Genomic DNA, 26,673 nt, shown 5'->3' on the forward strand with positions numbered 1-26,673 from the left:
TGTTAGATCGGTAAATATATTGGTCACCGGTGATTTTTCGTGAAAAATGCCCTATATATATATATACCATTACCAATAATATTGAGTTTATATCCATAAAATAAATAAAGGGTAAATTACATCATTCCTCACTGAACTTTACTATTTCTCCTATTTTCCTCTCCCAACTTTTAATTTGATCAATTTGCTCATTGAACTTTACAAATTAAATCATTTTGCTCATTTTATCGTTAACTCTTAAACAGCGTTATGATATGGAACAGGCATCAAAATGACGTCGTTTCGAAAAACTTAAATATACTCCAAAACAATGTCGTTTCGGTGAGTAAAATAGGAGAAAGTAAAGTTCAGTGACTCATGGTGTAATTTACCCTTTTTCCTTCTCTTCTTCATTTTCTCTCTACCGGACACCATGTCATTTTCATTCCGGCCACCATCGACCACCGTAGATTGTTTGCATTCGGTCCCAAATTTCATGGGTCGGTTCATATCGACCCCTGAGTCCGAATATAGTGGTTGTTTCACTAGAAAATGTCCTAAAACTCGTGAATTTAGACTGAAATGTTTCAGTTTCCTCACTTTCAATCTCAAATTCGTGGACTTTGGAGCAAGTTCTGACTAAATGGAGGTCGGATTTGGACTCAAGGTGTCGAGGCGAAGTGACCTATCCCATTTTAGGACCGAACGACTACCATCTACAACGGCCGACGGTGAAATCTGACCACCTTCTATTTTTATTTTATTTTTAAAAATTATCCGACATTAAATAATAATAAAAAATTCTACTTCATCATCCGTTAGAGGAAAAACAGTTGAGTGAGCAAAATGATTCGATTGTAAAGTTCTGTGAGCAAATTGAACAAATTGAAAGTTGGGTGAGGAAAATAGGAGAGAAAATAGTTTAGAGAGGACGGTGTAATTTACCCATAAATAATAAAGTGCATGGTTAAGACAAAAACATGTTTCACCAATCTCGCTGTCCGATTCCAATCTTTCCCACTTTTCGTCTCACCTTCTAACTTCCAGTCAATCTCTTTGTTTTAAATTCACACTCAGATCGCTCTTCACCTTGAAATCTTCCCAAAAAAGAAAAATACATGGGATTCCACTGTCAATGCAACGCTATTGATGGGCTTAGTTTAGTTTACTCAGTGATAAACATTTAAAGAAATTAACATCACTTGGATCTCTTTCCCGGATCTGTTTTTGCTTATTTTCACAGAATAACCCTTATGGGTCAAGACAGTTTCACTCCCCAAAAGAGATCTTCCATTGGCGGTGGCGGCTTACCCACCACCAACGACGCTGCCGCAGGTGGCGGACGAGCTTGTATGTTAGCCGGAATGACGCGTGGGAGGCAGATCCACAAGACCTTCAACAACATTAAAATCACAATCCTTTGCGGCTTCGTTTCCATACTCATTCTACGGGGCACAATCGTTGCCAGTATCGGACTGGGATCAGCAGCGTAAGGTTTGGCTTTCGAAAAACCCTGAATTCCCTAATTTTGTTAATAGAAGAGCTTGAATCTTTCTCGTTACTGGGTCGCCCCCTAACCCATGTGATAATGCTATAGGAGATCATTATTTTTTGAAAGCGATAAAGAATAAGATTGATTATTGTAGGTTTTATGGGCTTGAAATTCTTTATAATATGGCTCATTTAGATAGGGAGCTTGTTGGGTATTGGGCGAAATTGCCTTTGATTAGGAGGTTGATTTTGTCTTATCCTGAAGTTGATTGGATTTGGTAGATGGATAGTGATTTTTTTTTACATATATGGTGTTTGAGATATCGTTGTCCAAGTATGATGAATATAATTTGGTTGTTCATGGTTACCCCGGTCTAATGTTCGAGCAGAAGTCATGGTTGCTTTGAATACGGGGAGTTTCCTGTTTAGGAATTGCCAATGGTCGTTGGATTTGCTCGATGCTTGGGTGCCAATGGGACCTAAGGGTCCTATCCGTGAGGAGGCTAGGAAACTTTTGACAGCTAACTTGAAAGGAAGGCTGACATTTGAAGCTGATGATCAATCGGCTTTGATTTACTTGTTGCTTTCCCAAAAGGAAACGTGGATGGATAAAGTGTTTCTTGAGAATCAATATTATTTGCAGGGTTATTGGGCAGGGTTGGGTGATAGGTATGAGGAAATGATGGAGAAATATTGTAGACACTAAATTTTTACCCGAGCAGCCCCCTCCATCCAGCAGCTCCTCAACGCATCATTTCCAGCAACTTCCAGCGAGCAGCCCCTCCACGCATCAGTGGCAGCAGCTTCTAGCACTGCCAGGTGATCCAATGCCCTGCTGCCACGTTGAAGCCTCCAGAAGCCAGCTGCCTTGTCTACGTTGCTACCCTATGGTGAGTCACCACCATAGTTTGGTGACTCACCGAGGGCTATTCCTTTAACTGGTCCGAAGAAGACACCGACCAGGCCTATAAATGGCCATCTCCTGCAGAGAAGAAAAAAAAAGAGGGAGAGCAGAAAAGAAACAAGCAGACAACAACCAACAACCAGAAGCCAAAAAAAAGAAGAAGAGAGAGCTTACTCGGTCATCGGAGACTTCGAAACATCACCAGAAACCTTCGAACTTCGAAGGTAAAATCCTAAATCTAGGAAATCCTAAGGGTTTTTAGGATAAATAAAGGCCTTATTCGGAATTAGAAAGTGAAGATCTAAGTTTTGGGGTATTTTGTAAGTTTCCGGCCACCGTTACGGTGGCCGGCGGTGGTGACCGGTGCCGGAACACGGCTGCCGGCCGGAATTTATCCCCCTCCGGTGGAGGGTTTAGAGAGAAGACAGAGAGAAAAGAAAAGAAGAAAGGAAGAAATGAGAATGGTGGCCCTTGGGGCCGGCTTAAATGGGTATAAATACCCTCATCAAAACGACGTCGTTTTGGTGAGGGTATCTGTGTAATTTCCCATATGGGTAAACCCCATCCGCAGTCCATCAGTTTTATAACTTTATATTTTAGTCACTAAATCAATTTTTAGATTCTTTTAATTCGGTTTTCGAATTTTACATATATGTATTTTAGTTCTTAACCGTAATTATATATATTTTAGATAAATAACATATTTAGTCCTTTAATTTTAGAAATTAATATTTTAATCCCGAACAGCATGTTTTAATTTATTTTAATTTGATGTTCAAATTTTACACAATTTTATTTTAATCAATAAATAAATAATACGAGTAAAATTGCATGTTTAGTCACTAGAATATTAAATAATTATTGGTAAATTAGGAATCTAATTTTAAGAATGTTATAATTTAGCCATTTAATATCTTTATTTAATTATAAGTATTATTATTTATATATATATATATATATATATATATATATATATATATTGATTTTAGTTATTATTTATTTTTATATGTTCTTAATATTTGAATATTATTATTATTTATTCATACAAAAATATATACAATAAGTAATATTTATTTATAATCCTATTTATAAATTTTATAAATTATTTTTAAATTATTTTAATTATGTTTTTAAATATTAAGAAAGGGCAGTCTTAAAATAACTGGATGTCCATTTTCTGATATTTTAAATAATTAAATATATTACTTTTATAAATTATATCTATTTTAAATAAATGCTTTAATATTTATTTATTTTTTAATATTAAGAAAAGAGCTGTCTTAAAGCACCTAGAAGTCCTTTTCTGATATTTCTAAATAAATAAATATCTTATTTATATTTAAATTAATATATTTTCATAAAATCATAAATTTGAAATAATAATATTATAAATTAAATATATCTTTGAATTTTTAAATTTCCAATAATAAAGACAAATTATAATTAATGAGTTCCAATTTTGGGCGTTATAGGGGTTCTAATCCTTCCCTAAACGTAACCGACCACGAATCCTTTTTATTCAAAATTTTTTGTTATATGCAGATCAGTTTATCTTTTAAATTATGTTTTCTTAAAAACTATTTTAAAAGATTATTTTTAGGTATTTGACCTACCTAACCCAAAAAGGTCAATGGCGACTCCCAATATATTTTTTAAATCAAAATCATTTATTTATTCATTTTATTTTTCCCGCCAAGTAAAAATCCGTGCCCGGGCGAAAACTGGTTACGACAGCTTGGCGACTCTGCTGGGGACCGTCAAGCTTTAAAATCAATTATAAATTGTCTCTATTAATTAGAAATTCAAAATTCATATATTTAATTTATAATTCTTTCTTTTCAAAATTTTTATATATACTTATTATTTTAATAATATTTATATATATATATATATATTATTTTTTATTAATATTTTTTGTTTTATTTTCAAATATTAATTTTCATTATTTATTTGTTTGTCAAAAGTTTGAACATTTCTCCTCACACACATCACGTGCATTGCATAACATAAGCTTTATAATCAAGCTTGTCTCTTTTAAGTGGGAGTGAAAGCGATGTCTTCGTGAGAATTTATTCTCCGTGTCAAACCTAGCAAGTAGCTTTCGGGGTTCATATGCTCTATGTCTTCGTGAGAATTTATTCTCCGTGCCAGGCATAGAGAAGTGTATCCCCTCGAATTGAACTCGATTCACTTTAGTCTGTGATGGACTAGGATTGAGGGTTAGTAGCCCAAGGGGGCACTAACAAGGACAATTCGGGTACCTTTATTCTTAGATCTGAAACCCTGCATATAATAAACCTTAGAACTTCTCCTGATCTATGACAATACTAAACCTCTATCTGTAGGTATATACAAAGGAGAACTAAGTTTTAGCTTTTAATTTTTTTTATTATTTTTCTCTCTGAATAAATGCCTGCGAACTAGAAATCATGCAGTTAGGTTAATTTTTCCAAACAAAGCATGGAACTAGAAAGCATGAGGTTAGGATTTATACCTTGATAAATAGAATTTTTCTTTCCATTAATTGGTACTAATTATTCTATTTTTGTTTTCTTATTTTTCCATGCATGTTACATTGCTCTAATTTGTTTATATTCTTTTGTCTGCATTACATAATCATTGCATAATCCAAAGGTGTTGACTTGAAAGATTGTTCATCAAATTGGAAAGAAATCGTAAATAGACAAAAAGTTTTATGATCAAACAAAATATGATGCGGCCAAGGAAAGACATCCTGAAGAAACTACGAGGATCGAGGGAAGTTCTGTACATAGAGAACCGGTTATATTAACACCAAAAGTATTACACAAAGATCCTACCAGATTGATACCAAAAGCAGTCTATGATAAGAACATCAGTCAAGGCATTTAGAGTAGTGGAGGTTTTTATGAAGCTCAAGCATGTTATTTGAAGGACTTGAACGACCGAAACAAGAAATTGAGCACAGAAATGAAAACCATGCATGAAGATTTTCAGAAGATCAATCAAGCCTTTCAAAATGCTGGCCTAGGAAGTACCCCAGAAGAGTGGATAACAGGGGTCACCAAGCTGAAAAAGAACTGCAACTTATATGAAGATCTTGTTCAAGAACTTCTTGGACAAAAAGGTTCTCTTACAAGGGAAAATAAGCAACTCCAAGAATTGATACAGAAGATGAAAGAGAATGTCATGGAAGAAGCTACAGTCCAGACAAGCAATATGACAGATAAGCTGATAGACCAACCTGATTTTACGAGGAATTGAAGCAGACTGATAATTCAACTATTGAGCATGAATGGAAATTAACTTGGCTTTAGAGAAGTTAGGAGGGAAAGTTATCCCCTATATGTAAAGTTTTGCTGAAGTTAGGACTGAAAGATGTCCCCTATATGTAAAAGTTTTGTTTGATGCACGAAAACTTTTGTGTTCAATGAAATCTGTTCTAAAATGATCACTCTTGAGTAACACCTTTTCATACATGCATTTGCATTTTTCATCTGTACATTTTTACGTTTGTATTTACATTTACATTTTTAAACTTACATCATGCATTAAAACATATTTAATTAAATAATAATGTTTATTTATTTTCAATATCAAAGAAAAGGGCAGTCTTAATATAACTGGATGTCCTATTCTGGTATTTTAAATAATTTACATTTACATTTTTACATTTGTATTTGCATTTGGCATCTTTACATTTTTCTGTCATAATACATTAAAACATTCATTCATTGAAATAAAGATTTCAACCGAAGTGATCTTGGTTTTTCCTTGTAGCAAGAACGCTTAGCATGACACAAGAAAAATGTCTAAAGAAACTGAGGACAGGCTATCCAAATTAGAGATAGAGCAAAAAGAGATACAGGAAGAATTGAGGAGCAAGTTGGAACAAATCGAAGCTAATTCTCAGATCGATCTACTGAACAATATGAAAGAAATGATTGAGAATCATTTGACTGCTAGAAAGAGTCTTGTTGAAAACTCCACAAATCCTCTGGGTATTACACCTGCTCACATTCCTGAGCACACCTCTGTACGTCAGGAAATCCAATCACCAGTTCACTTCACTGTTAAGAACCAACAATATCATGTTGGAGTTTCGTTCCCCACTGACTGTCTTACTGCTTCTGGGTTAAAGCCAAATGAATTCTGTACTACTTCTAGAGAGACGGTTGAGTCATTTTATGAGTTTGACGCCAAAGAACTGAACTTGGTCCCCGACTTAATTCTCCACCAAATTTTAAAATTCCAGATTTTGAGAAGTATAATGGGACCACATATCCTATATATCATATCACTATGTACCGTCGTCGTATGACTGGCTATGTAGAGAATGAAAAATTGTTGATCCACTGTTTCCAAGACAGTTTATCCGGGTCTGCATCCAAATGGTATAATCAGCTAAAACGTACTCAAATACGTTCTTGGAGGGACTTATCTCAAGCTTTTTTGGGTCAATACAATCACATGGCTGATATGGTCCCTGATCGAACAATGTTGCAAAACATGAATATAAAGTGCAATGAAAGTTTTCGACAGTATTCACAATGATGGAATGGCGTCGTTTTTCAAGTGCATCCACCATTGACTGAAAGGGAGTTCACTACTTTGTTCATCAGTACATTAAATTTTCCCTATATTAATCACATGATATGGGTTACCACTAATAATTTATCTGACATCGTCATGATTGGAGAAATGATCGAAATACCTATCAAGAATGGCAAGATAAGCGGCTCTGACGATACTAACGTCAAGAAAGAAGCTGAGGTTAATATAATGAGGTCTTATTCAGTTAAACATGGTGCCAAACCTTATAAAGTGTTCAAGAAGAAAAAGAATGTGCAGGGTTTTCAATTTCCTCCCTTCCATTGTTCGAGTGAAAAACTGCATTCAAAAATGCACTCAGCCAAATTAACTACTCCACGACTTGTTCCACCACAGTGGCCTCCAAATGAGAATTGGACCTATAAGGAGGTTCCTTGGATAAATCAGACTGGAATTTCAAATTGTTCAGCTAAGGTTCCTGGTAACCTTGAGGGAAATTTCCAAGATCCTTTAGAGCAAACAATTCAAAAATATACGGTAAAAGAAGGGGTGAAGGTTCAATGTTCCGAAATTGTTGCTTCAACAGAGACTAATGTGACCAAATCCTGCAAAGAATATCGGGTGCAAGAAAATTAAAAGACTTCCATGGATGTAATTCGAGATTGGCCCCTAGGTCTAAGAAAGAATGGAGCAAAAATAACCCAGAAGACACCTGAGATACCTATATCAGATTTTCTGAAAACTAGTAAAGTAATGGGCAACTTAAGGAATCTAGTTAATACTACCCCAGTTATAGCTGAAATGAGCTTCCAGAACCCCCTCGATCACAGGAGAGCATTTATTCGCACAGAACGATCAAAGAAAGTGATAATCTCTTGAGCGAGAAAAACTCTGAAGGTGTTTCAAGAATCTATCTCAGATCTGTACCCTCATTTGGTTAAAGGTCAATACATTACACCAAGATTGGTGAAAGTGTAACCAAAGCCTTATGCCCATTGCTATGATCAAAATAGCTTCTGTAATTTTCACTTGGGAGTATTTGGGCATTACACAGGGAATTACTGGTCAATTTTTAAAAGAAATAGAGATGCTCGTTGACAAGGGAGTCTTGACACAAGAAGTGATCAAGAAAAGAGGGACAAATAAGGATGAGAATCCTGAGCCAAGCACACACCCAACATTCAAGGAATGATAGATACAAGCTAAATAAACAAGTGGAAGTTGTTATCTACCACTGTAGTACTTTTCTATTTTCAGCATCCTGTTTAAACTTGTTTTTTGTTCCTTTCTTCACCTTTTGTGCAATAAATAAATTTGTGTTGCTTATTAAGGTTATGAGCATTGAGGCAATTTTGTAATATTGCAGTTCTTTGAATATCAACTGGATTAAAAATCTATTCATGATTAGAGTTATAATATTTGACAGAATATCAGGATTGAAAACCAGAAAAACAAGGACCATTGACCTTACCTCAGAAGAAATACACCCAAACACTATCCTATTACAAATATGAGATAGCCTACTCCTATTGAAAGAAATTACAAAAAGGCTTGGTATTTATATATAGGAGCGTACAACATGGGGCATCGTTGATGTATTACATTACAAAACCTATTAGAATACTTTTCTATTGATAATGTTCGATGATGAATATAATTTTTACAAATAGGTAAATCTAGTTTAAGTCAGTTGCTTGGGAATTAAAATCTAACGAAGAGATTTTCTGAATTCCACCAAAACACCTAGACTATAATAGGTTCTTCTTAACAAGCTTAAGAAATTGGATTTGGATACCCATGTTATATTATTATATACAATAAAGCTTGAGTTGTCCCACTAAAGCAAACTGTTAATCGCCTCGGCTTTATGGATAATATTCAGCTAATCTATTTATACTATTATATGCAATAAAACTGTCCCTCTAGAGCAATTGGTTAATCGCCCCGGCTTTATGGATAAGTTTCAATTAACCTGATAAAGGTGATTATATTATTATATACAATAAAGCTGAATTCAGCTAGTCAAAATGGCAAATATGTTAACAAATGGACTAAGGGAGTTACGAAACACCTGTTATAGTCAACTTCACACAAGCACTCAGAAATTTCATTTTTAGACCGATATTTTCACACTACTTTGATTAGATGAGTCTAAATGAAAAATTCCAGAGAATTAAAATGGAAGGATTCTAGAAGGTCTAGTAATTGGCAATCCTAGTTGCGTCATTTTGTACGTATCTGGTTAAAATACCAAATTCTCAAAGTGAGGCATGTGACAAAGTTCACAAAGAGCAATAGATGAGTGACATCTTAAATAGATGTAACCATAGAAAATAGGAAAGCCATCCTGAAACCAACCCAAATTTTGATATTTGTCAAAGAGCTATAATTCTTAAATTTTAAAGAGTTGTTAATTCTTTCGATATTCTTTGAATTCATGCTTATGATTTGATTTTATTGTGAACCTGTGATAGACAACATTTTACAAAATTCTATCATTCTTCGATAAAGAAAGGAGGAAAAACATTTTTCAAACAAGACAGTCTCAAATGAGGAAGGTCCTTAAAGCAGATTGTTGCCTATTCTACATCTATTGTAGAAAGAATAAGTCAGACCAAAATGATGAAGCATTCTTGAAATCAAGTGGTTTGAGAAGCCGGAAAGTTTGGGGAATTGAACTCATGACGCTCTCTTGTGACATTATTAGCAATTCATCAAGAAATATTATCACTTATCTCATGTTGAAGGCGATAAGCATCACTAGACTAATTATTTTCCCCAGCCATCAATCCATGTCTCTAGCAGATTCTTCAATCACAGAGTCATAAGTTCCATTAAGTGTATTATGGGAATGAACAAGTCACCACTTTCACTCTGGTTATACCGTGATACTGGTCTCAAGTCTTGGTACATCATTGCTACTTCTTCCATGTCAATCATTTTCCTTGTCAGGATTATATCCATTATGTCATTTAGAAGATTGTTGAACTTAAATAAGACATTGGAACAGATTCTACACTTGTATGCTTTTCATATTGGGTAACATTAGTTACAGGATTCCAAAAGTAAAGATAACCAGTTTTACTATCAACTAAACCTTTCCATGGTTCGGGAAGAGTGAGATATAGCAGTGAATATCTTGAAACAGCATAAGAGACAGTCACTGTAGTAGTCATTCCAAGAAAATACACCAACAGAAATCTTCTAGTTCACCTCGATGATGTTTATTTCTTCCAGTAAGGTTGTTACAATGGATGCCACCGACAACCAGGTCGAATCTGCCAGATCTACTCATCAATTGCTCTAACCAATCACTATTCAGTTCTTGTGCATTTATTTTCAAAGGTATGCCAAGACAGTAGAAGGTAGCCTCTGCATCACTGATCCCAGAGAAAAGAGACAGGACATTGATGTACCTGGGAAATATGCCTATTAAGACTGAAAGATGATAAGCCACTGTGTCGACCTGGAATGAATTACCAAGCAATTTATACCACTCTGTCCGACTAGACCCCTTCATATCCAGAAGATGATCACCTCATTCTAAAGATGCACATATCTTAGACGTCTCTGTTAGAATAATTGAGCACTTCTTAAGTTTATGACAACATGAAGAGAATTCCTCCAGTTACTTGACAACTGTTGTTTAGTGACACCAGAATGAGAGTATTCAAGATAAACATATTTGAGGCATGAATAAAGCTACAAGTACCCACAACAGTACATTGTCAAAATTGAACCTCGTAGGGATCACGATATTGAAATCAAACAAACATTGGAAGTAAGCCTTACAGTTTAGAAGGTTGGGGTCATTTTAAAGGTCCAATTCAGAAAAATTCATGCGGGACATCTTGAAAACCCATTTCAAACAGAAATAGAATAGTGGCGCATTTTGGGTATTCTTGGAGGCTCATTTCAACCAGAAATAGAATGTTGGTACATTTTGAAAGTTACTTCAGACAGATCCATATGGGGTATTTTGAAGGCTCAGATTAACAAGAAGAAAATACTGGGGCATACTGAAAGCCCCTTTCAAATCAGAATCAGGAATGTTTATGTATTTTGAACGTTTGTATTAGCAAATGTTGGGGCATATCGAAAGCCCATTTCAGACAGAAATGATTCATGTGGGGCATTCTGAGGGCCCACGTCAGTATAAATATTTGGGCATTTTGAAAGCTCACATCAACAAGAAGCAAATGATGGGGTATGCTGAAAACCTATTTCAATCATAATCAGGAACATTGGCTCATTTTGAATGTTTACGTCAACAAATGTTGGGGCTTACTGCAAGCCCATTTCAATCAATTGGACTGTTGACACATTTTGAACGTTTGTATTAGCCAATGTTGGGGCACGCTGAAGGCCCACATCGTCATATGTTAAAGATCATTTGACATGAGCAAAAATTTCCAATAAGACAGAAATGAATGAAGAATGAAAATAGTGAAACAGTGACAGTGAAGCTGACTATACATTATTGTTTCGTTCATCAAACAGTTACATCAGGATCATATTATTGAACAAATATCTACTCAGCAAGAATGGTTTCAAATACTCAATCTTCTTAAATCATGTTTCACAGGACAACATGTTCTTTGTTAAGCTACATCACGGTTGCATGAATAAGGATGGTTCCTAGGCAAACCATTTGATCCAGGGTTCAGTTTCTCAAAATCTCGGCTTTGAATTTTGTATTTTGTGTGTCGGTAATGATTGGAAATATTTCTTTGAGATTCTTGACAATTAGTTTCAATCATGCTTTTGAGATCACAAAGCTGTTTTTCACATCAGTGTTTGTTTACTTGATGATATTGAACAAATAAAGAGGCCCAGCTTATGTTATTCTTATTCCCGTTGTTACTGGGGTTATCATTACCAGCCAGGGTGAACTGAATTTTCATCTATTTGGTTTATCCTGTGTGTTTCATCCCCAACAGCAAGAATTCCATAAACCTTCTTCTGAACATGAATCATATAGCTGAAGTGTTTTTACTTTCTACAATGCTCATTTCGGAAGAAAACGTGATCGATATCACACTTATCCTTGCCTGAGACAATATCAAGATCAATTGGTATCTCTTATTCAATTCATCACTAGCATATCTCACGAATTTGATCAATTTTTTGGTCACATCAGCATCTCATTTGTATTCCTATTGAGTTTTGTTCTCAAGTGGTCTTGTGCCGTTATACGAAAGTTCTTAGCGCTACGAAAGAGCCTCCCTGACCAGAAATCTGTGCATAAGTCACATGAAATGATGAATGTGTTGTCAAATAGCATCTGTGCAGAAGCCACAGGAAGGATGAATGTGTTGTCAAATGTTTTACTAGCATCTGAGCATAAACCACATGAGATGATGAATGTATTGACAAATGTTTTACGAACCAGTCATTTTGATGTTGAACCAATGTTGTGATCAGATGGTTTTCATTTATTGGTCCAATATGAAGTTTGTCTTCTTCAACCTCAAGGTTAGAAGTGAGATATGATGAAGATTTCTTTCCACAGAAGGGAAGCTGAAAGTTTTAACAACAAGAAACTAGTAGAGCCAACTAAAGTTGAATGACAGGTTATTGTTTAACAACTTGACATGACATGGTTCAAGTTGCCTTGTTCGAGATCTAATTAGATGTGGAGACGTGAAAGGAATTAGGATAAATCCTCATTGTGATGTGTTTCAAGAGTTAAAACAGAACAGACTCTACTCTCCCAATTAATCCTTGCTGAGTCAGGCATATCTACATCTACCCTCTTCAAAGATGATAGATTCTCTTTTCAAAGATGAAAGCTTTATTGGATTTTTACACAAATCCAAGCAAAGAAAGTTGGTTTTATCCAAGATAAAATGGGGCATCAAAGTCATAGTTCTGACTACGGCAAGAGTTCCATAAATTAAACATTTCTTCTGAGACTTTTATGAAGAAAAGAAAACACGAGGATATAAGTTGATCAAATGGTTCTTCAGAAATACAAGCTTGATATCATAGGTTACTACACTGATATCCAAAGGTAACCCTGGCAATAAATGATGAAGTGAAGGAAGACCGAGTTAACTAATTTGAAATCAAATAAAGATAAACTTAACATTCACGCAACATATTTAGGCATTTGCAAAAATAGGTGCATTTTCATTCATTTAATCCATGTTGAAATTTGACAGGAATTTCAAAGATTTTAGCAAAGATTCAAATCCATCATTCAATGGATCAACATTTCCAGAAGAGTTCATAATGAGAAGAACTCATCTGAAGAAGGAATAAGAAGTTCATAATGAGAAGAACTTGTTCAACTTTTTGCTTGAATTCATCATTCGATGGATCAACATTGCCAGGTCGAGTTCATAATGAGAAGAACTCATCTAAAGAAGGAAGAAGAAATTCATAATGAGAAGAATCCGTTCAACCTTTTTCTCGAATTCATCATTCGATGGATCAGCATTGCCAGGTCGAGTTCATAATGAGAAGAACTCATCTGAAGAAGGAAGAAGTTCATAATGAGAAGAACTTGTTCAACTTTTCGCTTAAATTCATCATTCAATGGATCAGCATTGCCAGGAAGAGTTCATAATGAGAAGAACCCATCTAAAGAAGGAAGAAGAAATTCATAATGAGAAGAATTCATTCAACCTTTTTCTCGAATTCATCATTCGATGGATCAGCATTGCCAGGTCGAGTTCATAATGAGAAGAACTCATCTGAAGAAGGAAGAAGAAGTTCATAATGAGAAGAACTTGTTCAACTTTTTGCTCGAATTCATTACTTGATGGATCAACTTTTCTAGAGAGAGTTCATAATGAGAAGAACTCATCTAAAGAAGGAAGAACTTGTTCAATCTTTTTCATGATTCTATCACAGAAAGAGATAGACCAGCATCAACATTACCAGAAGTGTTCATAATGACAAGAACTCATTTGAAAGAGAAGAATTTGTTCAACTCTTTGCTAGATTACATCATAGAAGAAGATAAATTATCATCCCCAGTGGAAGAATGGAAGAGTTCATAATGAGAATAACTAATCCAAACAAAGAAGAACTTGTTCAACATTTCCATCTTAATCAATAGAAATCAAATGAACAAAAATTTATTGTCTTTTCGTCTTTGCCCTATTCTTGTTAACACAAGAATGAGCAAAGAGGGGCAGCTGCAGACACTAAATTTTTACCCGAGCAGCCCCCTCCATCCAGCAGCCCCTCAACGCATCATTCCCAGCAGCTTCCAGCGAGTAGCCCCTCCACGCATCAGTTGCAGCAGCTTCTAGCACTGTCAGGTGATCCAACGCCCTGCTGCCACGTTGAAGCCTCCAGAAGCCAGCTGCCTTATCTACGTTGCTACCCTATGGTGAGTCACCACCATAGTTTGTGACTCACCGAGGGCCATTCCTTTAACTGGTCCGAAGAAGACACCGACGAGGCCTATAAATGGCCATCTCCTGCATAGAAGAAAAAAAAAAGATGGAGAGCAGAATAGAAACAATCAGACAACAACCAACAACCAGAAGCCAAAAAAAAAAAGAGAGCTTACTCGGTCATCTGAGACTTCGAAACATCACTGGAAACCTTCGAGCTTCGAAGGTAAAATCTTAGATCTAGGAAATCCTAAGGGTTTTTAGGATAAATAAAGGCCTTATTCGGAATTAGAAAGTGAAGATCTAAGTTTTGGGGTATTTTGTAAGTTTTCGGCCACCGTTCACGATGGCCGGCGGTGGTGACGGGTACCGGAACACGGCTGCCGACCGGAATTTATCCCCCTCTGGTGGAGGGTTTAGAGAGAAGACAGAGAGAAAATGTTTTTCTCTCTGTTAGAGAGAAAAGAAGAAAGGAATAAATAAGAATGGTGGCCCTTGGGGCCGGCTTAAATGGGTATAAATACCCTCATCAAAACGACGTCGTTTTGGTGAGGGTATCTGTGTTTTTCACATATGGGTAAACCCCATCCGCAGTCCATCAGTTTTATAACTTTATATTTTAGTCACTAAATCAATTTTTAGATTCTTTTAATTCGGTTTTTGAATTTTACATATATGTATTTTAGTCCTTAACCGTAATTATATATATTTTAGATAAATAACATATTTAGTCCATTAATTTTAGAAATTAATATTTTAATCCCGAACAACATGTTTTAATTTATTTTAATTTGATCTTCAAATTTTACACAATTTTATTTTAATCAATAAATAAATAATACGAGTAAAATTGCATGTTTAGTCACTAGAATATTAAATAATTATTGGTAAATTAGGAATCTAATTTTAAGAATGTTATAATTTGGCCATTTAATATATTTATTTAATTATAAGTATTATTATTTTTATATATATATATTGATTTTAGTTATTATTTATTTTTATATGTTCTTAATATTTGAATATTATTATTATTTATTCATATAAAAATATATACAATAAGTAATATTTATTTATAATCCTATTTATAAATTTTATAAATTATTTTAATTATGTTTTTAAATATTAAGAAAGGGATGTCTTAAAACAACTGGATGTCCATTTTCTGATATTTTAAATAATTAAATATATTAATTTTATAAATTATATCTATTTTAAATAAATGCTTTAATATTTATTTATTTTTTAATATTAAGAAAAGAGCTGTCTTAAAGCACCTAAAAGCCCTTTTCTGATATTTCTAAATAAATAAATATCTTATTTATATTTAAATTAATATATTTTCATAAAATCATAAATTTGAATTAATAATATTATAAATTAAATATATCTTTGAATTTTTAAATTTCCAATAATAGAGACAAATTATAATTAATGAGTACTAATTTTGGGCGTTATAGAGGTGCTAATCCTTCCCTAAACGTAACCGACCACGAATCCTTTTTATTAAAATTTTTTTGTTATACGCAGATCAGTTTATCTTTTAAATTATGTTTTCTTAAAAACTATTTTAAAAGATTGTTTTTAGGTATTTGACCTACTTAACCCAAAAAGGTCAATGGCGACTCTCAAAATATTTTTTAAATCAAAATCATTTATTTATTCGTTTTATTTTTCCCGTCAAGTAAAAATCCGTGCCCGGGCGAAAACCTGTTACGACAAATATCATCCAGGACTGGGAGACGAGAGGTGGCCATTTGTGACCCATTTTGTTGGTTGCAAGCCCTGTGGGAGTTATGGAGATTACCCTGTCGAGAGGTGCTTGCGCAGCATGCAAAGGGCATTCAACTTTGCAGATAATCAGGTGCTTAAACTGTACGGGTTTAGACATAGGGGATTGCTAGGCCCCAACATTAAGAGGATCAGGAACGAGACTGACTCCTTTGGAGATTGTTGATCAGCTCGATATCCGTAGTTCGGGGCAAGGGAAAACTGAACCGCTGAGCTAGTGATTGAAACATATTTAATGTGTAATAATGTGTAGGTAATGTGATTCCTTCTGTTGAAAAGCCATTTCAATTTGATCTCAGTTTTATGTTTTATGTTTAAGTTTTATTAACTTTCAATTTGTCTTTCTTCTATATTTGAGTGATTTATGAAAGAAATTTAATAGTCAATCTTACTTCATCTCCTTTTGCATTCTTTTATTGCATTTGGGAATCGATTTCGCTTGTCTCGAATTTCTCTTTGTTTGGTATTGAATGGAATGAAACTTAGGGAATCCATGTCTATATTGCAAGTTGCACATCACATTTTTCCACATTAGCATCTTTTTTCTGCTTTTGATGTGCCTCTTCGTTCTGTGAAACAATTATTAGATGATAGAAACTGTCACTCAGACTCGAATACGAGTATGTTATGTTTTTTTTTTTTTCTCTGAAGGGTCCGTGAAAGGATACATTTCCATACCCACATCTTAAAGTATATCAGTCTATCGGATACGATTGTCGGATACGGATATTTCAAGGAAAAAGGAAATCAGAGCAACATAGGATGGAAAGAAGACAAGACTTTGTTATTTTCATTGCAATCATTTTACATGCTTGAAATTTCCATATAGAAGTTCAGAAATTTGTGTAGTCTAGGCGGAGTTGCAGGTGTACTTTTTTTTTATGCGAGACACGTCTTTCGTTTGTATAAAAAAAATTATAAATTAAGTCTGTTATATATCCATACAAACTACCCATTAATTCACTCATAAATCATTTAATCTCTTTCCTAGATCATGTTACTGTTAGAGTATGCCCAAAGATCAATTATATGATGATTGTAATAATACTTTTATTTATCGATTTTATTGAATAAAGGCATTGCAACTATTATTTTCATTTTTATATATGTGTTTAACATAAACTGGAAGATAATAAAGTCCATATAATGACATAATTGTTATTATTAAAAGATCCATAGTCAAGTATTATTATGGGCATGGACAATAATAATACGCTTAAGACTAACATGTTATTGATTTATGATAACGAGTTGTCATTTACATAGAGATGTCACAATTGATACATGATTATATTGTTAGAGAACAATGTATTGGATTGACCGACCATGAACATATGTCTTGGATTATTATGTGGCAGTCATAACATTGCTCATGGTGATGACTATATGTATGATCCTCAGACTTGAGATCAATACTATCCCAAGATATATTGTTGTATGTTTTGATACAGCTAAACAAGCTCCGTAACTGGTTGCTCTATAAAGACTGTTATTGAATATATCTCAATATATGTAGTGGGTGTGTATGATTAAGATAGGATTTGTCCTTCCTACATAATAGGAAATATATCATAGGCCACTTGATTGAGTAAGACTAGAAACACATGGCCATGCTCGAATAAGTTGATATGAGATATCATAAACTATTCGTTACTTACAGTCTATTCTAGATATCAAGAAACAATAGATGAGCTATACAAGTGTGACTATTCCAAGACTTGTGCCTATTCTAGATATAAAGGACATAAGGATGTAATACATAAAAGAGTTAATCACCAAGATGATATGTCGAATCATATTTTTTTGTAACTTAGGTGACAATGATATATTGCTAGATGTCACTCATTGTATGTAATATTAGAATTGTTCTAATAATTACTGCTAACATTGCAAGAACCTACAAGGTCACACCCTAGGATTGAAACGAGCAAAGATGTATTACTAAAATATATATCTAGAGTTAATTAAATATATGTTTTAATAATCTCGAATATTTAATTTCAATTAATTAAATATAGATTTAATTAATTTGAAATAATAAAATCCCTAATATGATTAGGGTAACTTGGATATAAAAGGATTATTAAATTCTAATTAATTAAATATAGATTTAATTAATTTTAAATAATAAAACCCTAATATGATTAGGGTAACTTGACTATAAAAGGGTGTGTTAGGTCTAGCAGTCGTTTTTCTCTCAAAATTGTTTTGGAGAAGAAAAATATTGCTCTCAATCGGGTGAACTGAGTAGAGGCTGAGACGTGATTTTGTGGAGGCTTACGATTCTAACCGATCTACACCACCAGTATTCACTGTTGTCCTTGCTATTTTTCAAGGAACCCGCTGTAAGTATTCACATCCCTTCCTCCCGATTTCAATTTTTCGTACTTGGATCGCTGGTGAGACCGTCGAGTTTTGTTTCCGTTGTGCCATGGGATGCGCCTACTGTCCCAACAGTTACTTCTCTATTTTACCTTCGAAACCTTAGTTTTCAAATTACATAAACACAAAATTAGGGTTACATTATAATAAATTAATAACTATAAAAATTAATAATTATATGTTTAAGTATGAAGAAATTGTATAATGTTAGTTATGTATTTTGGTTTTTGAATTAAATTAATTATTTTATAATATGTGAATATAATAATTATTTTTAAAATAAAATACTGGATTATTTAAAAATTATATAAATTTTGTTTTAGTTAATATTTTATATAGAATTTTCTCACTATAAGTAATGAATTATAATGATTTATTTTTAAAACTGATATAAGAATACAAGTATATTAATAAAAATTTAGATGAAAATATCAGTTGTGTAAATAATTTTTTAATATTACAATTATATAATATTCTAATTATAAAAATTCATTATAATTATAAAAAAAATTATTAAGTAATTATAAATATAGTTGTATATTTCTTATTTTGTATGTATTAAATATTGTTTATTTATAAAATTAATTATTAAATTTTTTATAGCTGAATTTTGTTTTTCTATTCTATTTATTATATTAATTTAATATATTATATATTATATTTATTCTAATATAATAAAAGAATAAAAAAAAGTAATGGGAATAAATGAATAAAGAACATTGACGGGATAAGAAGGTAAGATTCTATTTCTATTATAATAGGTTTTTGACTCTGTCATAACACAAAGCAAAAAACAGAGAACTTTGATAAAGCGGCAGAAGCGGTGCGCTTTGCCGCCTTCCCAAATGCATAAAAGGCGAGCTTCTTGTACCACGCTCCGCCTCTAATTTTAGAGGCAATTTTTCAAGCTCCCATCGTCACTTTCCGTTTAGGCACGCCTTAGACACGCTTTTTAAAACCTAGTATAGGCTGATGGTACTAATTTTTATATTGATTGTTTTTTTATTTATTTTATTATATTATTTTTTTAATTTTTAATAATTATGTTTTTATGATATATTTTTTTGTTTTTATGACATTTGGTCGTTGTTTTCGTTTATCTTTTTATTTATTGTTAGATTTTGTATCGTCATAACTGATCAAGATGGTGTTTATTTATTATCATGTTAATTTTCGCTATTTTAGATCACTAGATAAGATTTGGTTACGCGACTTGTGTTCGTAGATAATTTTCTCACGTCATTCGACTCTGATTTACAGTTTGTCGATGTCGATGCGGTCATATTTATCTTTTATTCTAATTTCTTTAGTTCATTTTTTTAACTTTCTCCTTTTATGATCATTATGTGATTTTAAGTGGTTATTTTTTATGTTAATAATTATAGACAAATATTTATATTATAAGTTTTTTTTAGTAAAACTAGTTACTTCAATAAAAAAAATTCAATGAAATTTTCAGTTTCTTTTCCTCTTCAACTAAAGTTGTGACACAGAGCATTTGAATAAGAAAAAAAGAAACATTTATAGTAAAGAAACGAAATAGACTTCTAGTTTGAGAATGTTTATGAAAATGATAAGAAAAAAAGCAATATTTGTAGTAAAAAAAATGAAATAGACTTCTAGTTTGAGAATGTTTATGAAATTGATAACAAAAAAAAGCAACATTTGTAATAAAGAAACGAAATAGACTTCTAGTTTGAGAATATTTATGATAATGGAAAAGTGATTTTCTAAACACTTAAATATTGGTTTAAGGTTATTGTTGGAAAAGTGATTTTCAACCCAAATTTAAAAGTTCATATTTTTAGTTTTTGCTGTGAAAAATCACTTCTAGTGAAACTATATTTTTATTCTCAATTATTTAGGTATTAAGTTTAAGAATTTAAGTTTAAAAATTAATGGATTAAGGGTGTTAGAACAATGATAAAAGAGAAAATTGAAAGTAGAGGTCTGTTGATGAGTGAGTAATTATTCGATGATGGTTAAGGCAACCAGTGATAATAGTGGGGTTCAAATGATAGATTTTAGAGTTTCAGAGTTTTTTTTTTTTTTGTAATTTTAGAAAAAAAATGAGGGTTTTTTTTTTAAATTAATAATATTAAATTTTTTTTTAAAAAAATATTTTTAAAAATAATATAAACATGACATATGTCACTTAATAGATTTTCTAACGGTCATTACAACATAGATACCTAAAAATATAACCGAGAAAACGTTAGATACCTACTTTTATCGAAAAATTCTCAATACACCTAAAATTAACTTATAGTTTGAACACTTATTTTTACATTAAGCCTATTATAAATGAATAACTAAGATTCAAATTTATTATCTAGTCAGAAAAGCATAAAATTTAAAATTTATCAAATTTAAAAATAAAGTAATAAATCACTTCTCTGACCGAGTGCATGCAACGAATGATTATAATATTCGCAAAACTATTATCATCCGAATGCTTGGTAAGATGGTGGGTTATCGCACGCTATGGAATAAAATCCAAATGCTATGAAAGCCTCAAGGTAGGGTTCAATTGATTATCTAGAGAATGAGTACTATCTTGTCAAATTGGAACTGGAGTGTGATTGTACGAATGCGTTAACGGAGGGTCCGTGTGTACTTTTTGGACACTACCTCACACTCCAGCCATGGAGTCGAAATTTTAACACTTTAGAAAACTACTGGCACAGACTGTGGTGTGGATCTGCCTGTCGGGTTGTCCTATCATTACTATGCTAAATCTCTTTTTCGGGCAATTGCAATTGAGATTGGGAGAGTGGTAAAAGTACATTATAACACAAATGTCGGAGGAAATGGAAGATTTTCTAGATTAGCTGTGGCGGTTGACTTACATAAACCATTCTTACCTTGTATAGGTATTGATGGATGCGTTCAAAAGTTAAAGTATAAAGGCCAACCTCATATCTGTTTTAAGTGTGGGGAATATGGACATTGGCAGGATGCTTGTGGAAAGAATGTGAAAGTTTTGAAGGAGCAACATCCGGTGGTACAAGATAAGTAGAGTGCTCCTGTGATGGAAGAGACGAAGGATAAGGTGTAACACCTCAAATTATGAATTAGTAGTTTCGGGTTACCCGAGAGACATGTGGACCTCGTAAAGTTCATAATTAAATTCGGCTTAATTGGGTTGAAATTGGGCCCAATTAGGCTTAAAAAAGATTTTTAAATATAAAGTAAAATGTGAATGACTAAAAGTGTAATTTTTCCATTTATGGAAAGATTTGGGTTTTATATCCTCATTCATCTTCTTCTCTACATTTTCCTCCTTCTCATTTGCTTCTCATTCTTCCGCTCCATGTGCCAGAATTGAAAGTGAATCTTTTGAGCTTCATTTTTGTCCTCAATCCCTCCAGCAAACTTGTTTTAATGATTCAGGTTCTTTATTTGCAAGAAAACGTGGGGGTTTGTCATCCAATCATTAGAGGATAGTGTTTGGTGGTTAAAGGAGCTCCATTTTAGAATTCTAACATCAATGTAGTGTATTTCTAATCCTTTGTGGTGTTGAGGCTTTCATAATCATTAAGTTTTGTTGAGATTTGGGTTTTTAAGCATTTCTAGGGTTTATACTTGATATCATTATTTGATGATGAATTTTTTGTAAAAAATGTGTTTTTATGCCACTTTAAGACCCTAAATAACTTCCAAAAGCTTTAGCACATGATTAGAAACCAAACTAAGACCTTTGGGGTGTTTTTCGAGTTTAAATAAGACATTTATGGGTTCGAGTATTGATATTGGATGAACCGAGTCAATTTTGGGCAATTCATAAGAGAAGTATCGATACTCTAGAGGGAAGTATTGAAACTGCTACCCTGGTATCAATACTAGGAATCAATTTTGCAATCCAATCGTCGTTTTTGGTACCGATACTCAAAGGGGTATCAATATTTGATTTAGGGTATCAATACGACAAGTAGAGTACCAATACTCCGTTAGATGATGATTTTGCTTTGCTAGTGGCTTTTTCGTTGGTGTTGCATGTCATACTTTGAACTTACATTTTAATTTGAATTTCTTAGACTTTGATATTTTGGATTTGGTATTTCTTTTATGTTTTGGATGGTTTGATATATGTTTATTTTTATAATATTTCACATGTTTTTAGCCATGTTTCCTTTTAATTTTGACCATCCCCACTCCATATGGATATTAATTATGTTGACTAACTTGTTTGGCCCGTTTGATCTTCACAACTTTATTATTTATCTTGTTTTATTCTAAAACTTATATTTTTTGATTTAACAAAATGGGGGAGAGAAATGTTAGAGTAAGGGGGAGTATTTTTTCAAGAAAAAATAAAAATTCTTAAATGTTTTGTTATATCAAAAAGGAGGAGATTGTTGAAAACACTTTGATATTTTGATATACCTAAAATTGTTAAATAGTTTTTACAAATTTTTAAGATTATACTCGATTTAGTTATAGAATATATAAATTATTCTTTAAAGTTAAAAATTCAATTTTACTCTTCACTCTACTGAAAAATTGAGTCCTATACTGAAAATATTTTTGAAATAATTTTTACTAAAGGGTTTCGAACTTCAATCGATCAAAATGATTTTTAAGCGTACTAGTACCGATACTACTAGAACAGTACTGATATTGTTCAAGAAGTATCGATACAGATATCGATGTTGAAGCCCAAAATGATGAAGTAGTACCGATACTGTATACAAGTGTGTCAAAACATAATACTAAAATGGTACTGATACTATATACAGTATCGATACTACTTAGTATAGTAGTACTAATACTCCTAATGGTGGTACCGATACTACCTTTTGGTTTTGAATCCGTCAAAATTCCAGTATACTAAAATGGTACTGGTACTATATACAATATAAATACTACTGAATATAGTAGTATTGATACCCTTGTGATAATATCAATACTAGAGTTTCCCAAAGATCAAATTTTTGTATTTAATGCAGAGAGTATTAATACCGAGAGACATAGTACCAATACTACAAGCTTCTGGACAGCATTTAATGCGGGAAACTACCTCCCAACAGCTCTATTCACTCCCACAACAACTCAAACGGTTGAAATTGATTGATGGAGTATAAAAACAAGATCCCAAGTCATTTGTGAAGACAATAGACAAAAGAGAAAGCCAAAAACAACAAATTTGAGCCAAATCAAGTCAACACTTTTCAATATTCCTTTTGCTTTCAAAGAACACTTCTTGTACACATTTGTATTCATTTCTCAAGTGTTCTTATTTTTTCTTGAATTGTACAAACACTTTCCTAGTGAGGATTTTATAAGTTTGCAATTTTTAATTCTCTCTTTGAGAAATTGTCTCTTGAGTTTGGGGTATAATTCTTGAGGGAGTTGTAAGGTTACACCTTATTATCAAAGGTAGATACAAATTAGTGAATTGTGGAAATCCTTAGTGTGGATAGCTAAGGTAGTGGATTTAGACTTTGGTTGATAAAGTCGAACCACTCTAAATTCTTATGTTCAATTTTTGTATTTTTCTCTCAAGCTTCCACTAAAATTTTTAATTATCAATTCACCCCCTCTTGGTTATTTCATCCATTCAATTAACTCAACTAAAATTTATAATGTGTTTCATGTCTTGATGCTTCGAAAATATAGATTAGATTCTTCACATGCAATTACACCAAAGGAAATTAACATCCAATTAGACTAGTTATATGAGGAGGAACCAATAAATATTATAGTACACGAAGTGGAAAGAACTGAGAAATAAGATGATTTCGTTAATAAGAGTTCTTAGTCATAATCATAAAATGAGAAAGAAATTTAGGAATGAGAAAAGAGTATGAAAAAGTAAATTTACATCAGATATGTAAATACGTATGAAAAATTCAAGAATGAATTTTGTTTAAGGGGGAGGAGTTGAAATACACCAAATTTTGTCTAGTGACTAAAATGTAAGTTTTGAAAGTTTGTTCGCTAAAGTTAAATTTGTAAGCATTCATGCAGTAAAAATGTAATTTTGAAAAGTTATATATTTTAGCCCGCAAAAGAACAATTTGGCTTAAAACAAGAATTTTTGTGTGAATCAGATTTTTGGTACGGGAATTGTGTTAAAAGCTATAAAGTGATAAAGTTTGGTACTGAAGTCGAATAATCAGATTAAACCTAATTTTTTACGAAAATTTGAAGGACATTATAAAATGGTTGGAAATATTATTCTCATATTTTAGATCAGATAAATCTAACTTATATTAGTGTAATTTTTCAGAGTTTTTTCGAACAATGGAATTTTAGTGATTAAAATACAATTTTTGAAAATAAGATGATTTCATTAATAAGAGTTGATATATACAATTTTTGAAAAGTCAAAGCCAAGTTGATTTATCTTTGATGAAGGAATATTTTAATGGAGAACAAGGCCATGACATTTGGTAATTAATAAGGTTCATTAATGATAAAAATAGAATTTCTTAAGAATTGAATTTTAAATTCAATTAAACTGGTTTAGTGCCAAGTGTATTAATTATTAAATTCTATAATAATCAAGATAATCAACTTATTGTCAGCCATTTTCTTTCATTTGGCCGAAAACACCAAGCTCACCAAGGTAAGAATTTTATTTTTGATTTTTGAAGTCAAACACTTAATTTTTGAATTAAGCTATTAGATAGAGAATTAATGTACATGAAATTCTCTATCATTTGGTACCAATATTTCATGGTGAGGATGATTATGTGTTGAGATTGAAAATTAGGGTTTATATAGGGTTTATGGATTTTAAAGAATTGATGAAGGATTTTTATGTTTTTTATGTTAGTGATTAATCATGAAGCATGTATGATGATTAAAATCATGTGTAAAGCCTTATGTTAGGCTTGACCAAATTAGAGTTTATGGAGATTGAATGGATTTTGATTTCATTTAATGTTAGGATGATTGGAAATACATGAATTTAATGTTATGAGGTTAAATTCATGCTTGAAATTGAATGAAAATGAAGCCCTAATTCACTTAGGGTATTCGACCATTAGGGAAATTTTGGGGGAAATGTTGAAATAATCCGTATGGTATTGTATTGATATTAGAAGTGTTTCATGTGACTTGGAGATCAATTTGGAAGCTTGAATAAGAAAAAGGGCTAATATACAAGTTTTGAGAATTATAGGACATTATTGCAAGAATGAGATATTTGAAGGGTTAAATGCTAATTTTTAATATTTGAAATGATGGAAATTTAAGTTAGAAAGTTGATTGGAACCAAATTGTAAGTTTGGTAAAGTTTAAGGGTAGAATTCGAAAGGTCTAAATATTATAGGGACTTGATTTCAAGTTTATTAAATGTGAAGGTATCATTTGGGTAAACTATTATAATATTGGAAATTTTATGGACATGCTAACTTTTAAGTTCATCTATTGAGTTGTGATCAAATTTTAAGTTTATAAAGATTGATGGTTGAATTCGAAAAGTCTAAGAGAGTTTAGGATGAAATTGTAAGTTTTTGAATGTTAAAGTATTGTTTTAGAAATTTTATAAGGTGCTGGAAATTTTAGAAATTAAAGTGCAATGATCTAAATGGTGAGGGGTTATTATGAATTTAATGGAAAAGTTAAGGTGAATTCTAGAAAGAATTTATAATTAATGGCTTGATTTTGTATTTAGAAAAAGTTGAAGGGTTGATAATGGAAATAAATACTTATGGAATTTAAGAAAATATTTTGAGAAGTTTAAAATTACAATGGAAGTACGATTTAGTTTATAATGATTTAAGTATTAATTTTATTTCTATCGAATTTTATAATTACGCTTAGATTATGTTAATTGGATACTAACATGTAGTATGAGCATTCTATCTTATTATATGACGCCGTTAGACTACTATAAATATAGTGATTCGAGTAGCTCAAAGGAAAGGAAAAAGTTTGAGATCGAGAAGGTTATCGTAGAGAAGGTTTAATAGCAAGGAAAATGTGAGTGCATTTAATTTGTATTTATGTTATCGAACAAACATTAGCATGCAATGAGCCAGTGTCGGAATTACTACAATAAAAAGTGATTCCTAATGTTATATGAATTGTGATTCTAATCTATATGTTCACTTATTAAGCTTATAGAATTAGGGAAAAGAATTAAGGATGCAAATTAAGAAAAGTTGTTTAGAAATTCATGATTTGAACAACAACTTTAGAAATTCACCATAAATTATATAGAATTGATTAGAGAATGAATTTTATACCGTTGGAATTGTATATCAGTCTAGTTTTTTTATAAAATAAACGGATACT

The 26,673-nt window shown here is 32.3% G+C and overlaps 1 pseudogene; it reads left to right on the plus strand.

Annotated features, from left to right (window-relative positions):
• Window positions 1–968: 968 nt before the first annotated feature.
• Window positions 969–16,337, plus strand: LOC120171798 (annotated as a pseudogene).
• The last annotated feature ends 10,336 nt before the right edge of the window (window positions 16,338–26,673 follow it).

The sequence above is a fragment of the Hibiscus syriacus genome, unplaced genomic scaffold (genome assembly GCF_006381635.1).
Source record: "Hibiscus syriacus cultivar Baekdansim isolate YM2019G1 unplaced genomic scaffold, ASM638163v2 tig00111837_pilon, whole genome shotgun sequence".
Taxonomy (NCBI): domain Eukaryota; kingdom Viridiplantae; phylum Streptophyta; class Magnoliopsida; order Malvales; family Malvaceae; genus Hibiscus; species Hibiscus syriacus.